General features: G+C 39.5%; 2 pseudogenes; one reads left to right on the forward strand and one right to left on the reverse strand.

The window, feature by feature from the left end:
* The first annotated feature begins 7853 nt into the window (after nucleotides 1-7853).
* On the forward strand, nucleotides 7854-9779 carry LOC134209405 (uncharacterized; annotated as a pseudogene).
* Nucleotides 9780-13493: 3714 nt separating this feature from the next.
* On the reverse strand, nucleotides 13494-14889 carry LOC134209406 (uncharacterized; annotated as a pseudogene).
* Between the last annotated feature and the right edge of the window lie 2359 nt (nucleotides 14890-17248).

Raw genomic sequence — 17248 nt, forward strand, 5'->3', positions numbered from 1 at the left:
ATTATCTACGTCAGGGCATATCGTGGCGTCAGGACATCGACTCCACTATCCGGTGATGGTCTAACTGTGCCCAAAACTATCCGTCATCAACAATGTTCGGTACCGACGACCGCCGCGGTACTACCTAGAGCAACTGAAGCAACCTGATGTCACCACTGCATACGCGCAGCATCTCGAGGCAGCGTTGCCGGAAGAGGGTGAGCTCGATGGGGTCCCTCTTGAGGACTGCTGGAATACAGTCAAAGCAGCCATTAACGACACAGCGGAAAACAACGTCGGGTATATGGGACGAAGTCGACGGAACGATTGGTTCGACGAAGAGTGCAGACAGATTCTGGAGGAGAAGGAAGCAGCGCGGGCGGTCGCGCTGCAGCAAGGTACCCGGCAGAACGTGGAACGTTATAGACGGAAGCGGAGACAGCAGACCCGCCTTTTTCAGGAGAAGAAACGCCGCCTGGAAGAAGCGGAGTGCGAGGAGATGGAACAGCTGTGCCGTTCTCAAGAAACACGTAAGTTCTATCAGAAGCTCAACGCATCCCACAAAGGCTTCGTGCCGCGGGCCGAAATGTGCCGGAATAAGGATGGGAGCATCTTGATGGATGAACGTGTTGTGATCGAAAGGTGGAAGCAGCACTACGAGGAACATCTGAATGGCGCTGAGAGTACAGGCAGTGAAAGTCAAGGCAGCGGAGGAGATGACTACGTCAGTTCAGCGGACGATGGAAGCCAACCAGCCCCCACCTTGAGGAGAGTTAAGAATGCCATCCAACAGCTAAAGACTAATAAAGCAGCTGGTAAGGATAGTACCGGAGCTGAGCTCATCAAGATGGGCCCGGAAAAGCTAGCCACTTGCCTGCACAAATTGATAGTCAGAATCTGGGAAACTGAACAGCTACCGGAGGAGTGGAAAGAAGGGGTTATATGCCCCATCTACAAGAAAGGCTACAAGCTGGAGTGTGAGAACTTTGGAGCGATCACCATCCTTAATGCCGCCTTCAAAGTAATATCCCAGATCATCTTCCGGCGTCTGTCACCATTAGTGAATGAGTTCGTGGGAAGTAATCAAGCCGGCTTCGTGGACGGCTCTCGACAACGGACCAGATCTTTACTGTACGGCAAATCCTTCAAAAATGCCGTGAGTACCAGGTCCCAAAGCATGGAAGAAGTCGGGCCTACTATGGGCTCCAGAAGAAACTGCGGTCAAAAAAGATTCGCCACCGCACCAAATGTGTCATGTACAAGACCGGTTGTCCTCTACGGACACGAAACATGAACAATGCTCGAGGAGGACTTGCAAGCACTCGGAGTATTCGAGAGACGGGTGCTTAGGACCATCTTTGGCGGTGTGCAAGAAGACGGTGTGTGCGGCGGAGAATGAACCACGAGATCGCCCAACTCTACGGCGAACCCAGTATCCACAAGGAAGCTAAAGTCGGAAGGGTACGATGGGCAGGACATGTTGCAAGAATGCCGGACAGCAACCCTGCAAAGATGGTGTTCCCTTCGATCCGGCAGGTACGAGACGGCGTGGAGCGCAGCGAGCGAGATGGGCAGACCAGGTGCAAAACGACTTGGCGAGCGTGGGGCGTATTCGAGGATGGAGAGATGCGGCCTCGAACCGTGTATTGTGGCGTCAAATTGTTGATTCAGTGTTAACTGTTTAGATGTAGACTAAATAAATAAAATGAATGAATATGAGAAGTTCAAATTTGCTTTATAATAGGTAGGTCAAATAGTTCTGATCCGGGCCCTGCGGATAGAGCTGCTTTTTTGTCCTCAAATTGTTCCCTTCGCTTTATTTAAATTAGCATTAGCATTAGCATTGTGCATTTCGCACAAATTCGTAGGTGGTACAAGCCAAGACTATTGTACGAGAGTAGCATCACTTTCATCCGTTACCACAGATATTGATTTGGGACTAATCACTATCTCTTAGATGAAAGCAATGCACCCTCCAATAGTCGAGAACTGTCCTGGCCACGTCCTTGCGAATGCTGAGGAAGTGGAAGGATGGTTAGTTGGACACCTACTTAAGAAAGATGCAGAGAACTCTACGACCTCTCATAGGTGCCACGGGAGGTTTTGGGATTGTGTGGAAGGTTATAACAGTAGGAATCGTTTTGGTAGAACGTAAAACACAGAAAGAACTAAGATAGAAATACAAAGTGGGAAAGGGACGAGCCTGGATTAGAACCCATGACCTCCTGCTTACAAGGCAGAAGCGGTAGTCACTAGACCACCGAGCTCGTCTGTTCCCTTCGCTTTATTTAAATCGCAACAAAATACCAACATTTGAAAACGATGATAAAAGTTGAATTTTCAAATAATCGAGGATGAACAACACTCTCAGGCGATCACATATCCAAATTATCAATTGATAAAAACTCGTTAGAGTGTAAGAATCGTTCGATAATTGTATTTCTATTCGAAGCATTGGTAAATACTACTTTTGAACTTATTTTTTTATATAACATCAAAACACAATGCCAAACATCCGATTGAACTACATTGTTGACATTAAACTATAGACACTATAGGTTCCATAGACGAGCAGGAACGATTGGGTAATTTCGATTAAGTGTGTTTTTCCACTTTTGCACAGTGTATCACGTGAATTTGACGTCACACGCTCCATTGCTCGGATTGCAATCGTGACCTCATGCTCGTTTGGCTACACTAACTGACAGTTCGTTTGGCTACACTCGCCTTCACCTCAGCTCGTCTATGGAACCTATAGTGTCTATACATTAAACTGGTAAAACCAGGGATGCCAGGGGATATTTTCAAATGTCTTCACAGTCGAGTAAAAATGTCTTCAAATGTCTTCAATATCAAAATTACGATTTCAAAATCCAATAGGTTTCTAATTTCAATCATCTCCTTGTTTTATGTATCGTTTATTTTTTAACACTCGAATTGTTAGAATTCAAAAGAATACCCTTCTAAATCTTCATGAGTAAGGGCAATGACTTTCCCTTGGATTTTCTAATGAGTCTTGTAAATATAGTTCCAACGGTTTTTTCTAACTGAATTTCCTTGTGGAATTCTTCTGAATTTATTTTTAAAGAATTGCCTGTAGGGATTAGGAAAAATTCACCGTGAAATACCTGAAGAAACTTCCACAAGATTTTCTGAAGAAATTTCCGGAAGAATTTCTGGAGAAACTTCAGGATAATGATGGATTTTTCGGAGACTTCCTAAAGGAACTCCTGAAGGGATTTCGGGAGGAATTGCTGTTGGAGCATCCAAAAGATTTTCTGAAGAAACTTCCAGATAAATTTCTGAAGGAACTTCCGAGTGAAATGCTAATGGAACTTCCAGAGGAATTACAGGAGGAATTCCGGAGGGATTTCCGGAAGGAATTACTGAAGGATTTTCCTGAAGAATTCCTGGAGGATTTTTCTGAGCAATTACTGAAATGGATTGCATTGGAGTTCCTGAAGAAATTTCTGAAGAAACTTCAGGCGGAACTTCTGGATAACTTTTTGGAGGAACTTCCTGAGGTATTGCTGCAGAAATATCCAAAAGAATTCCTGGAGGAAATAACAGAGAAATTCCAGAGTATAACTTCAGAGGTATTATTTGGGAATCTTTCGGCAACATTCTTAGAGAACCACCAAGAGGAATTCCTGGAGAAACTTCCGGACTTGGAGGGATTTCCGTACGAATGCCTGCAGGAGTTTCGAGAGGACTTCCTGGAAGAAATGCTGGAGAAAGTCATGAAAGAAACAAACTAAGGAATTTCTGAAGGAACGACTGAAGGACTTTCCGACGGAATTCTTGGAAAATCCTACGGAGAAAATTCTGTACGAACTTATAGAGGAGCTCCTAGAGGTACTTCCACATGAAATTCTGGAGAAATTTTCTGAAAACTGAAACTTGCTGGACGAATTCCTGGGGGAGCTTCATGGGGAATTTCAGAAAGAATTCCAGAGATGGATTTACTAGAGAAATTCTTAGAGAGATTCCCAGTTAAAATACTGGCAGAGTGCCCAAAGATATTTCTTGAAAAAAATATCAAAGGAATCCAAGGAAGAATTCAACAAGAAAGTGTAACGATTTTATCCTGAACTTTCAACAGAGTCTTTAATAAAAACTCTGGTGGATTTGTTTATGAAATTCCTCTGATTATTTTTCAAAAGATTCTCCTGTACAAATTAAAAATAATTTACCGTGGCTATTCTGAGAAATATCCATTTAAAACCAGAACAATTTTAATTTCTTGTCGACATTCGTAAGAATTTTCTATGGGAATTAAAGAAAAAAATTTAAGAAAATTTAAAATAATTTCTTGTGGAAATTTAAAGCTTTCCGTAAAAATGTGGTACATGGGACATCCCTACAGACATCCCTAAAATTTCAAATACAAATCCCACGAAAACTTATTTGCCGTTTGAAAAAAAAGTCGACTAAGTCGTGTCAAGTACGAGACACTGAAGACGACCTTACTGTTGAGGTCGAAATGCATATCTGTCAAGGTCAAGGTACAATAATGTGGTGGAATTAAATGGGAGAGAGATATTAGTCTATTATGTATAACTTTGGTAATATTTTTATATTTATTATCTGCATTAGAAGTCGCAAAATTTATAAGTTAGTAATCAAATTATATTTTCTATTCGCTGGCTTATTGATTGGCTTACTTACTGATAAAGATACTTGAATCTTTAAATAAGAAGATAAGTCTTCAAATATTTCAAAAAGTCTTCAAAATGTCTTCATGAAATAAATGTCTTCACAGAGATTCAAATGTCTTCAAATTGAAGACATGTCTTCAAATCTGGCATCCCTGGGTAAAACCGACCCAAACTGGAACAGTGGCTAAGCACCCGCCACTAAGTCAGTCTAAACCCCCGGTGGCTCATTACAGAAAAGCCCATCGTGGAAGCTGAAATGTCGACGGCGTTTGGTGCTCATTCTATGGAGGAAGTCAGAGTAGACGCGACAATGAAGTTTGACAGTTTATTGATAATAATTATTATTCCTTGCGTTTACACTGGCAGACACCTAAGAATCAGCAAAAACGAGCCGGAGAAAGTTCTCCAGAATGCATCCACTGCAGCAGCAAAGAAGAGTCCAAGCCCCCTATTGACATACATAGGCGTAAGCGAGAAGCTGCCGCCAAACGCCCCCAAGCTTTCTAAAGAAAACGCGCGTGTAAGTTTAGCAGAAACGAACTGCACCAGCTAAAAGTCTTGTAATTTGCATTAATTTGATGTTTATGCTGGCTTGAGATATCCAGTTAGCCATGCGAACAAAGGCGCAGAATTCGGAGATAGCGAGATCGATTCTAGATCCGATCTAGGATGTTTTTGGGTGGGAAACATTCTCGACACCCTGGGCATAGTGTATCCATTGACTTGGCCACACAAGATACATACTAATGCAAATTCAGGCATAGAAAGCTTTCGCTAAATAACGAAAGAAAAACGAATAGATTACTAAGTTGAAAGGCAGGGCAAGTACCAGTTGGAATGTAGTGCTATGGAAGAAGAAGCTTGCGATGCACTTACAAGATTGACTGATTCATCGAAACCGATTGCTAAAATGTTAGCAAGTTTTCAATAGTAAATAATCATACATAAATACTGTAACACACTGGAGTCGGGTTTTACGCGGAGGATATGGGCCGCGTAAATCAAAACAAAGTGAAAAACCGCGTAAATCCCAAAATATGTCTAATAAAACCACGGAAATCCCGAAATCTGAGTGAAAAAAAAATCGAAAATTGAAAATCTATCGAGAAACAGCTGAGATATTAACCCAGGTCTATCATATTTTCGTGACGTTTTTCGATTTTTTGCAATAGTAAAGTGTACCCCAATATAGAAAAGACAGGCGTAGTTCTACGTCAAAAAAACTTTTTATTTTTGAAAATTCGGCCGCCACGTGCTGGATTGTGGTGATGAATTCTTTGATAGCACGTGCTATTTGAATTGCGAATAAATTTTTGACATCTATGAGAGCCTTGGAAAATGATCACGAAACTTGTCATTTTGTTGCAATGCAATGTAATATGGAGGCCGCGGGAATTTTATAACTAAATCCTTTTTTCGTTTGCCCTAAAAATGCATAAGACAATTCATGCGATCAAGTAAACGTTCTATAGGGCACTGCACGGTCTGCTTTGTCTCTTTCTCACTGCAAAGAAATTAGAAAACAACAAGGCCAGTAAATGTCAAATTTCATGAAGAACAAAAGAGAAAGAGATTCGTATCTTTTTCGCTGTAAATAAATTAGAAAACAACAAGGTCACTAAATGTCAAAATTTATTAAGAACGAAAGTGAAGGAGATTTTTCCATGCAGAGCCCTATAGAACGTTTGTTCCTGTTTATTCGTAAATAACATGACGTAAAAAACCAGCCTACTGTGTGATGTGTTGCATTGCTGCTAAGCACGTTTTCTTTTAGCTCATTCGTTTGATTGGTCGTAGACAGGATTTTAACCAGGAATAGAAATTCCCGAAAGGGGGGCTCTGGATTTATTAATGGCTTATGTCAGTTCCGATACAGATGGTGCTAGTGACCCGAGTGACCCAGGTAATCATACTACTGTCGTAGAACCGTGGCCGAATGCACAAGCCGACTAGAAGGTCGTATCAAAATTATATCATCATATGTAATTATGTTATACAAAATTTTAATAACAAAATTTGTTAGAAATATGGTGCAGGATGTTGTTAAAATATCTAAATTTCTATCAAAAATTACACTACTCGAAACAAAAAACTATCAAATTTTGTTACAATTTTATCATTAAAATAACATATTTTGTTAGAAATTTACAACAGAATCAGATACAAAATATATTGTTTACTGTGCAGTTACAGGTCGTGATAGGTCTCCAGATTGTGATCAACATTCAGAAATATTAGTTTTTTTCTGAACAAGAATATTTTTCAAGAACATGAAACTAAGAACATTACAAATTAGACAACTTTTTCAAATTATATCAGCGTTTGTGATATCTATATATCCATATGGCAGAAGACTTTGCTACATCTAATTTAATTGCCTACTGTTGGGCAATTCGGTATTGAGCATTTTTTAAATCTTATTTTGTTAAAATCCTGCTACAACATTTGAAAGATAATGGCTACTAAGAACAAAATTGTATCAAAATAAGTTATAAAGATCACAATATGTTAAAATTGTGTTAAGTTTTAGTTATGCTCTTCTAGTCGGGAAGCGAAGCAAAAAGTGGAAGAATCAAAACGCCGTTAGAAAAAAATACACGAACATAGACTAATTCAGCTGGATTGTGGATGTAGAAAGTTTCTGCTGCAGCAAAATCGGATATAACCATAGATCCGAAATGAATGCATGGTTCTGGGGATTATCAGCGAGGGAGCAACAGTCGTTCGTTTTGCAGTTTAGCCAGCGTAACTCTGTTCAACGACGGCGTGGTCCGTTGGATTACAATGCGCAGACATTTTGTAAGCCGTTTTCATACACGTATCCTCTAGCGGACGAAAGAGGAATACCGCAAGATGTTTGCTGCGCTCTCTTTGGGATATAACGCTAAGATTAGGTTGGTATTTTTTTTTAAATAATTGATAATATTCAATGGCGATACTATTTCTTTCAATACAATATCAGCGACATAATTTATCGATACCATCAAAAACCGCATGACGATGATGCACCGAAGAAAAAACAAGGAAAATACATCCGAAATTTTTTTTTTCAAATTGTTCATAGTTTTTAGAAATTTGACAGACAACACAGGACAACCATATATAGGACAACCCATAAACATACAATCTGGTGGAATCCAAAAAAACAGGATATAATAAATTATCATCTTTTGACGCACTGCTGACCTTCATAATTATGTTTACGTTTTACGAAAAATGGCTTGTGTTGTGCAAAATTGCTTTTCAGATAAAAAGAAATCGCCGAATTTACATTTCTTTCCGGTTCCGAAGGATTTAGAGACCCGGACGGCATGGTTACACAGGAGCGGCAAAGCCAGTGCCAAAATGGTTGGAAATGAAAAGGACGTTTGTATGCGAAAAGCATTTTGAGGCAAGTATTTCCATATAGAAAAACCCAGATTAATCCACCTAGCGGTGATTTTGCCTTAGTGTGATACACATCATACATAATTGCCTACATTACGGCTCTTGCAAACGCTGTAAGGTAAATAACCAACCAACCGTATATGGTTCAACACACCATTTTCCTCATAACAATTGAACACAATGACCGATCTTGATTATATCCAATTGTGATCAACTAGGGTTTGTCCCCCGTCGAATGCAACTTGTTGCGAGAAAATCGGTTAAGAATTACTATATATGAAAAAGAGGCTAATGTTTTTCGGTTTTCGTGTGCACACACACATACACACGGACAGACAGACATTTGTTCAGCTCGACGAGCTGAGTCGTTTGGTAAATATATAACATCATAGATCTCCGAGACTTCTATAAAAAGTACGATTTTGGAGTGAAATGATAGCCTTTCGGTACAACTTTGTTGTACGAGAAAGGCAAAAAGATAAGGAAACGAAGCTATTCCGTAACAGCTAAAGCCAGCCGGAAATATTTCTCAATTCAGTATCCTATTTATTAAGCAAATGACAATGTTTTATATGTGTAATCTTTCTATATGTTTCAGGCTTGTGACTATTGAATGGCAAATGTAAAATCTGAGAACATAGGCGAGAACGCATCCTCTTGTGTCCAGACATTCTACCGCATAAAAACTTACCAGCCCGAACACCTAACTAACGTACCAAAGAGAAATGCAAATCAGACGAACCTATAAGATATTCGCAATTTCTGAAAAGTAAGTTTACTTTTTCTTAGGAGTCATCCATAAAGTACGTTACGCATGTATAAGGGAGGGCGATTGTTAGAAACGTGACTATCTGAGGCGAAATATAAAAAATGAAAAACAGAAACAGAAAAAAGGTGTTTAAAAAGATAAATTTGCAAGACTTAATTTATGGATCTTTCTCGGAATCTTCTCCTTCAAAGCATAGAAAAATAATTTAGTTCTTATGATTTCAGGGTCCAAGTTAACTGATATTAGTTCGAGATGTAATATTATGCCGAGTTGTAAGCAGAGAATGGTAGACCGAAGTATTGCAACTGATACACTGTTCCAATCATCTGCGTCGGTCCAGTGTAGCATTTCGACCAAAACCAAAGGGGTACAGACAGGACTCGAATTTGTAACAAATCAAACACTACCTTCTACGCCAATGTCTTGTGGTCAGAATTCGGAAGCATCTTCTTTACAGACAAACAAAGGGTCTATTAGAAGTTTAAATTCGCCCAGTAGAGATAGCTTAAATGAATTCAATAGCAAGGAAATTGCTCCGAAAGAGGTTTATTGTCATATGCAAACAATGGTGAAAATGAAATCAATGAACTATTTAGGAGTCTCAAATGAAAACTACTTTGTTCTAGCAACGCTATCTGACTACCAATATAAGTGAAAGAGACTTAATGATTGTTTTTCGAAAGATAAGGTTGAATGAGTCATTCGAAATCCTTTGAGATGCTTTTGGTTTGACAAGTGCACGCGTAGGTCAAATTTTCAACGATTGGGTTCCTGTAGTTGCCAAGGAACTGAGGGAACTGATTTTCTGGCCTGCAGCTAACGAAATCAAAAGGTTTTTACCTTTCGCGTTCCTTCACAAATACTCCAACGTTCAAAGTATTATCGACTGTTTCGAAGTACAAATTATGAAATCAGGTAATCCCGTTTTGCAGTCCATTACTTATTCGCAGTACAAATCATGCAACACATTGACTGCCGTAATCTGAAAAAGTGACGTATACGCCATTTTCCAAAAATGGTGTTAACGAGTACTAGGGTAAATGATGTATCTTGGACAAGCGCAGGACATTCATTAGAAAATATATCGAGATTGAATAGTATAAAACAATTGAAAACCACTAGGTTCATCCAAATACATAATCTATTATTAGTCTTGTGTCTCCATTGCTCAATTTTCGAGTAAATTACGTTTACTAGGTGTAAACTGTGATATACTGCGAACTGAAATATTTTCTTTTTGGACATCAAATATATAATTTCGACATGGAAAATGTATATATTTTGGACAGAGTCATTTTCTCCTAATTTAAAAATGGCCACCTACAAATCTCAATGGTATGACTTACCTACACGTATCCACATTCATTTAAATGCATTTATTTGCTTAACTGACATAGATTAAACCAGAAATTAACATTGTTTCGCAATCTTATCGATATCATTGAAAACAGCCTGAAAGTTGGCAATTAATGGTTCATCCATGTACTGTACATGGGGTGACCAATAAATGTCTGATGCATAAAACCATAACTTCATTTTGGTCACTCCTTTTTCATCCGTCTCAAGTTCATGTTAAGTGATTGTAATATGTTAGTATCTCAATTACAATTAAACTTTGGCCGCAGGACCAAAAGATTGCCGTTTGAACCAATTTAAACGTGTTTCAGGTGCATGTTACGAAGAGTCCTATAATGCATGTTCTCTTGCATACTGGCGTCCAGCAGGCACTTTGGTAGAAAGCTTTACATTTTAGATAATTTTAAAGATAAATAATAGTTGTTTTGTGAATTCTCATCAGGAGCCGCTAGAGTTGAGGTAAACGTATGCAATGATAATACTTTCGATATAAATTTTCCTACACATTATCTAAAATTGATCGAAAAAGCTCAGGCTTGTCCAAAATATGTACATGTCCAAAATATATCATTTACCCTATTCATCGAGCTCTTTAACAGAAAAATGGAAAACATGCATGTTGTAAAATGGCTGTTACGTCACTTTTCCAGATTACGGCAGTTGAAGTATTTAGTGTCGTGTACTCCCTGTGGATTGGTCACATTTGTTTCGAAAGCGTTTCCTGGTAGAGCGAGCGACCAGAAAATAGTTCGGAGGTCTTCTTCTTCTTCTTCTTATTATAACCGTACGATCCGTCCGCGCCTTCCGAAAGGATTAGCGGATGGTTTAAGCGCCACTCCTAATGGAGACCATCCACCTGTTCTAGGGTTGCCCGGCCTAAGACCTTTCAGGGGAAAGGGTTATTATCTTCCAATAATGGAAGGAAAGCGCGAAGATCGACAGGCTATAGGGATTCCAAAGAAAATTACTCCCCCTTCAAAACACGCTCGATCGTTAAGAAGAGCAAAAACAATCTAGTTGAAGGCAGAATATCCGCTTACAGTCGTTATCATCATCGGTTGGCTATAAACAGCTCACCCCGATCAGATCTGAAAAAATAGAGAGTGTCCGTTGGTTGGATTCAGGGCCAACCTCCCCAGTAAAACAATCAAAAGAAAATGCTACAAAATAACGAAACCGGGTGACATGGAAACCTCCTCTACATTACCTCTTCTCGTTCCTGCGAACTAAACAAGTCGGATTGTCTGTGGTACCCTATTGCTATTTATTCAAACTCATCAAACAATATACATATTCGCAGTTTAATTCAATTATTTATTTCGTAGGCCTACAATCTATCCATTCAAAAACTCTCTCTCTCTCTCTTCACTTCTTCTGTTCGCTTCTATTCTTTCGTAATCTTATTATCTCCTATCACGTGCTTTTGTGCGGTGTGGGCATTCACTTTCTGGGATCGGCTAATAGAAAAAGTAGCCTCTCACTGGCCGTGCATCACCAACCAAAATTGGGAGCGGCAAATCCAAAAAAATATTCTTCGCCAAGCGCGCTTGGGCGATTCCAATTTGCATGCATGCGTTTACTTACGGACCATCACTTTTGTCGGCGTTGTTCACTACGACGGGGACGCTGCCATCGGTCGCTTGCTGGACGATGCTGTTGACCGGTCGAAGAACGGTGCGGTGCCGCAGGCGGCCTGTTGAGCGGACGACGCCTACGCACGTGCTCCACGGACGGAGATGGCGACGCTTGCCATGTGCTTACGGGATGGTGGAGAAGGTGACGCTTACCTACGGCTCATCTAACACGATGCCGGTCTCTTACACCGCGGTCGCGGTGCGCGCTCTTCCTTCTACTACGCTACGGAATTCCTCATGCGCCGACGGCGCCTCGCCAACGAGATGTGGTCTTTACTGCTGCTGCGCTCTCGGTCGTCACCGACAGCGGGAAAACGGTTGCTGTTGCTGCTGACTTGCTTTGCCTTCGCCCTGCCTGGGCGCGAAAATGTCGATCGCGGCCCCTTCCGGCAAAGTGGACCGCCGGGAAACTTTGAAGCTGCTGGCTGGAGTAGTCGCTGGCTAAAACCTGTGAGGTGACGGGTCTCGCGCACACTTGCCACAACTCTGTTTTACGCTCCACACTCGCACACTTCCTACTGCTAGCACGTTTGATTGATCGCACGATAGTTCGATCGACTTACTTTTTAGCTTACAAATCACCTCACGACGCGAAACTAAATCGGACAACTCCTGCCTCTTCCACAATCCAGATCAAAGTGAACGAGTCACAGTCAAGAATCCTCAGATTAAATGTAAGATTGTCCTAATTCTTAGCCTTCGGTTTTGACCTCACGAAGTTCCTAGATCGCATTTCCCCCTCCTAACGATCGAAGTGCAGGAAGCAATTAATCCATTCGGATCGCAGCCTACTTTGCCTGCCGATCTTTCCCGAAAATTATCAAAGAGGCTTTGTTGGGATTTTCCCCAGGTGGATGGTCACTACCCGACCCGTGACGTAATCACACGCGCTCGCCACATGGTAGGCACGTTGATCTAGAACGTTCTGCGCGTTCTGCGAGCGTGAGAGAATAAAAGAGCTTTTGAAACGCGGTGTACTGGAATGGAATTATTTCATAGCTTTATACTATTTACAGGAAAATATTAATTAAACTACTTTCTATAATTACATTAATTCATATTAAATTATACTAAATATTTACAAAACTGTAACGGACCGAATGGCCGTTACATTATTGGCATTACATCCCCACACTGGGATAGAGCCGCCTCACAGCTTAGTGTCCATTAAGCACTTCCACAGTTATTAACTGCGAGGTTTCTAAGCCAGGTTAACATTTTTGCATTCGTATATCATGAGGCTAACACGATGATACTTTTATGCCCAGGGAAGTCGAGACAATTTCCAATCCGAAAAGTGCCTAGACCGGCACCAGTTCGGAGGTCAGGCTATTTGAATATGATACAGCCAGGAGCAGGCGTTTTAGCCGATCGTGGTTTCAAAAATGTAGCAACGGACGTAGCGACTGCCGAAGGAGTGTTAGTCAGACCACCTAGTGTGTCGAATGATGAGCCATTATCTAAAGAAGATTCAATGATAGCAAAGCAAGTCGACAGTGCAGAATTCACGTCGAACGATTGATAAGGAGATTTAGGGAGTACAAAATATGTGCTCCACATGCTGAATTGACACGCACATTATTTGATAAATTCGATGATATTGTTGTAATTATAGCTGGATTAGTCAATCTGCAAGGCAAGTTAATACGTTGAAAGGAAAACTGATTAAAAATGAGAAAAATAAAAAAATGTGGATATTTTTAAAACCCTTCAACATAGTTTTCTTTTATTAATGCTTTTTTCTACTCCATTTAAAACGAAAACGAAAACGTATAATTTGTTAAAAATGTGCTCACACCAAAACTTATAGATAGATTTCATGACATTCGTTATGCAGCTTTTGTCATAATCCACTTCATAAAACTCTGCATTCCACTTCATATAACACAAAACACTTCATAAAACACAAGTACTAACACTCCATTTTGTCTTTGTGACATAACCATTTGTAAGTGAATTTGACAATTAACTTTATCTTCGAGATTCCCATTATCGTCTACATAGTACTTAACGTTCTCATCCTTAAAAGGGCATTTTATTCCGAAAACAGTTGTCTCGTTAATTGCATCAGGTGACGCACCAAAGGAAGGATACCGAGGATGTAGAAAAAACTTACAACGTCTCACACTTTTGTAGTGTTTTCTAATGATATTGACAATTTTTTGCTCCAACCGCAAACCTCTTTCCATAGCTTTTGTAGTTTTACTGCTGTGTCCAAGAACAGAACGGACTAAAGCTTCATCTGGACTAGAACAACGAGAGAGTTCATGCACTTTAGACGCAGTTATTCTGCCAAACTTCAAATAAAACCATAGAGATGAGTTTTGTCCTTTTGTGTTAATTTCACTGATCGCACAAGCGTGTTCTGCAATAACTTCTTTGCAGTGGGAAATAAAGCTTTTATAGTCGCAAATTATACGCTGTTCAGATTTGAATTCAAGCATTAAATTATGCATGCAACATAAATCACTTGGGGGTGATGGTTTGTAGTATTTCAAAGCAGGACACTTTTCTAATAGCATTTTAAGAAACGGTTCACTCCCATTCATCGAGGTGTTTTTCCTTTTGATGCCAGAAGCAGTGTAATTTCCAATATCAAAATTGTTGATGTTTTCATCAACGCGTGCCAGGTGTGGAACCTTCCATAAGCATGGGGAATCAGTCGGTGAAGGTGACGAATGTTTTTCATAAAGAAAAACTAGAAATGCTATTGCATGTTTACTGCAGCTGCTTAGCATCCGTCGCTCTCACTTTCACAATAAACGTCTTCAATCTTCTCCTCTTGAGTGTTAATAATCGCTACAACGCTGTATTGTCTCTTCGTCATCTTGTGCTCCGGTACAACCTTAGCTTTGACCGTATACAAATTGTTTTCCAATTTATACAGCACCCTGCCTTTAGTTGACCTCAGGTAATCTGGACTGCGAGATCTAAATGTTAAATAGCTTCAGATTACTGTAGAAAATAAAGATGTAAACTAACTTTGAATTTTCCCACGTTTGTTTGCATCTCTGAACTTACCGTTCGTTTATAAAAATTGCTGAATCTTGAAAAAATCCACTTTTGGAAGAGTGTTCACGTCTGCTTTCAAATACCCTGATAGCATTTCTCAGTATTTTTGAGTTAAAACCCGTAACACTTATGTTAATGGAAATTGATATTCTAAGAAAACTGAACGAGACACTTTGTTAAGAAACAGCTAAAACAATCATCTGATTTTAATCTGTCACAGCCGATGCCAAAGTCGAGTGCCCAGTGGGAAAACAATGATTTATTTTCTGACGTGGCAAGGTTTTTGAACTAAAAAGGTGACGTCAACCTTGACCTGAAACGACAAACAAGACATGTTTACTTTATTAAAATTTTATGATTACGCAATCATAATGTTGTTTTTGAGTGAAAAATTAACATTGCAGTACTCGTAATAACGAAATTAATAATTTTTTGAAATAATATCGAGTTTTAAATCTTCATTTTAGTACCCAATTTTGAACCAAATAATTTAAAGCGACCCGGTGACAAGCGCGGTGTCATCATCATCAATAGACATAGCCCGCTGTCATCATTTAAACGCAGTATGAAAAAAAATATAGCCCGGGACATCCTGGCTACGATCTGGCGATGGGCTGAACCAGTGGCGCCGGGAGTCGGTAGGACAAGTAGGACATGTCCTACGCATGAATATTCCTGGGTGGAACAGTCAAGGCATTGTCCTACCCATGATTATGGTAAGAACATATCACCTAGGTAACTATTTAATTGCAATGCTGTCTGGTAGGTCTGATTTTCCAAGTCTTAAAAATTTGATCAAACGTTAGACAGTTTACGGTATGTAGTTTTTGTGTTAACAAATGCAGTTCCAAAGTTATCCAGAAGATCCTAAAAAATAGTCCACTGATTGTTCTTAACGAGCCCAGGCATTGCGTTTTAATTCCAAAAGTATCTCATAGTTTTTGGAGGATTAGCAAAAGTTATAGGAATCTAAAGATGTGATTTTTTCAAATTTTACAACATTTTCAGCATTTTATTATAATCATATCTAGTTTAAATGGATTTTTAGAAGTCCTCGGGAAAAAGAAGCCTGGAAGGGTTTATTGAAATCTATGGAATCACAATCATCCTTAAGCCCGCATGAAATATGGTCCGCAAGGGGTATGATCTCTTGATATTGAATCGTCAAGGTCCGTGACAAATTTTGAAAGTTAATAAACATCAAATATTATTAATAATTGCTTGAAACCATTAAAGATTTGCAGAAATTTGTGGAAGCTTGTAAAGATTTTCAAAAATCAGAAGCATTACAGAATGGGCAGTGAGACAAGAAAATGGGAGACAAGAAGGAGAAATTACTAGAGGTCGGATAGGCAAAAGATGGAAGGAACAGAAATTCGAATGAACCAAATTAAAAAAATCCTAATTTCATGTACATGATGACTGAGAAAAAAAAAGTTCAACAATAATTTTGGAAACACTTCTAAAGCAAAAATTATTTTAGTATTCTCCAGAAGTTCTTGAGCTAATTACTCTGACTGCAGCAGTCACCGGGCAAGCGATGAGTAGGTTGTTTTTGTCTTGAATCACGATACAATGAAGTTAAATAATTTGTGCTTGACGGATCGTTGTGCACATGTAGTACGCGTCTTTTCTATCAAAAAAGCTTGATTCTGTGGTATGTGGAGTACGCAGGGTTTGCAAAAATAACTCCTAATAGATAACAAACAACGAGAGAGGCAGTCAAGTCATGAAAAACAGAATTGGATAGGCAGACCCACAGAAAAGTTATGATAAAACGCTTCGTTTTCGCTCATTTTCCGTTTAGGACCATATTTTTTCGCACAGCTGTATAAACAAATTGAAATTAATAATCAGACCCAGTGTCCCCCGCAATTGGGGCTGTTTTCAAAGCACTTATCATGGGGTATAGCTCCCGAATCGTAGCAACTTGTCATTTTTAATGGACATTGAGAGTGATCGACTGTGATCATCATCGTTTTAATTAAAAGAGCAACTGGCAACTGTGAAATGTACAATCCTGCTATTTGGAAATACAATGTTTGTCCTGAAGACCAATGAAAATTTCACAACTTTTGTGAGGATTCTGCCCGGGAGTCAAGATTTTCGATATTCAGAGTTGATTTCATGTAAAATTTGCATCGATTTTTCAACACCATAACTGTTGCCTTAATAGTCATTTCTCGTATTTGTCCTACCCACGATTTGGAACGTGGATGCGCCTCTGGGCTGAACAATAGGATGTCAATAGCCTGACTTAAAGCTAAAGAATGATTTAATAATGTGTTTAACTCAAATGCACTTGGGTCACCTTTTGCGCGTTTTTTTTTTAATTTCACCCAACTATTTTTACGTAGATTTTGGGATATACTCGTTTTTTACATGGATTTTATAGGGTTTTCACGCGGTTCATAGAAATCGTCAAGAAATACGTGAAAACTGCGAAAAACAAC

This window comes from Armigeres subalbatus, chromosome 2 (assembly GCF_024139115.2).
Source record: "Armigeres subalbatus isolate Guangzhou_Male chromosome 2, GZ_Asu_2, whole genome shotgun sequence".
Lineage (NCBI taxonomy): Eukaryota > Metazoa > Arthropoda > Insecta > Diptera > Culicidae > Armigeres > Armigeres subalbatus.